We start from the raw sequence: 996 nt of genomic DNA on the forward strand, positions 1-996 counted from the left end.
TGTGTGGCCCTAACGACGCCCCTGTGGGTGGTGGTTCTGTGTGGCCCTAACGACGCCCTGTAGGTGGTGGTTCTGTGTGGCCCTAACGACGCCCCTGTAGGTGGTGGTGGTTCTGTGGGTGGTGGTTCTGTGTGGCCCTAACGACGCCCCTGTAGGTGGTGGTGGTTCTGTGGGTGGTGGTTCTGTGTGGCCCTAACGACGCCCCTGTAGGTGGTGGTTCTGTGTGGCCCTAACGACGCCCCTGTAGGTGGTGGTTCTGTGGGTGGTGGTTCTGTGTGGCCCTAACGACGCCCCTGTTGGCGGTGGTTCTGTGTGGCCCTAACGACGCCCTGTAGGTGGTGGTTCTGTGTGGCCCTAACGACGCCCCTGTGGGTGGTGGTTCTGACTCACCGTATCGGGCCCAGATCCGGGCCTGGACTCCAGAACATTCTCTGATCAGGATCGGGAAGTCTGGGTTGGACTTCTTCAGACTCACGTAGTGCTGCTCCACGAAGTCCCTGCAGAACACAGACACAGTCAGAACCAGAACCTTTTTTGGGCCAGCGCCCCCCTACCCATTATCCAGGTCCCTTACCGCCCCCCATCAAAACAGATGTTTGCTATTTGCCCTGAATATTGTTGATTTTTTGTGTTACTATTGTAACAAAAAGCCTTGTGAAAAGTAATTATATTTAACTAATGTTCCTCCCAGAAACTGTGTCTGAAGCCAGATACTGGTTTCTTGGACGGGGCACTTAATAAGTATGGGGTCCCCCCCCATTAAACACTTAATTTCCTGCATTCTGGTGAAAATTTCTCCTCCAATTTCTGCACCACTTTATGGAGGAAATGTCTAAAAATTCTTATTTAATATCATCCCTGCTGAGTCAACACACATGATTAAGTCTCACCACCTATTTAAATGTGTTTGTGGCCCCTTTTCATCTCAGTAATAAATGAATCTGTTTTATTTCAGTTATTGACTGGACTTTATTAGCTCATCTGTTAATAACTTTT

The 996-nt window shown here is 50.0% G+C and overlaps 1 protein-coding gene across 2 annotated transcripts in view; it reads right to left on the reverse strand.

Moving 5' to 3' along the window:
* ndufa2 (NADH:ubiquinone oxidoreductase subunit A2) overlaps positions 1 to 996 on the reverse strand; it is a 6,312-nt gene that overhangs the window by 1,160 nt on the left and 4,156 nt on the right. The gene's annotated exons all lie outside the window — the stretch shown is intronic.

The sequence above is a fragment of the Micropterus dolomieu genome, linkage group LG23 (genome assembly GCF_021292245.1).
Source record: "Micropterus dolomieu isolate WLL.071019.BEF.003 ecotype Adirondacks linkage group LG23, ASM2129224v1, whole genome shotgun sequence".
NCBI lineage: Eukaryota > Metazoa > Chordata > Actinopteri > Centrarchiformes > Centrarchidae > Micropterus > Micropterus dolomieu.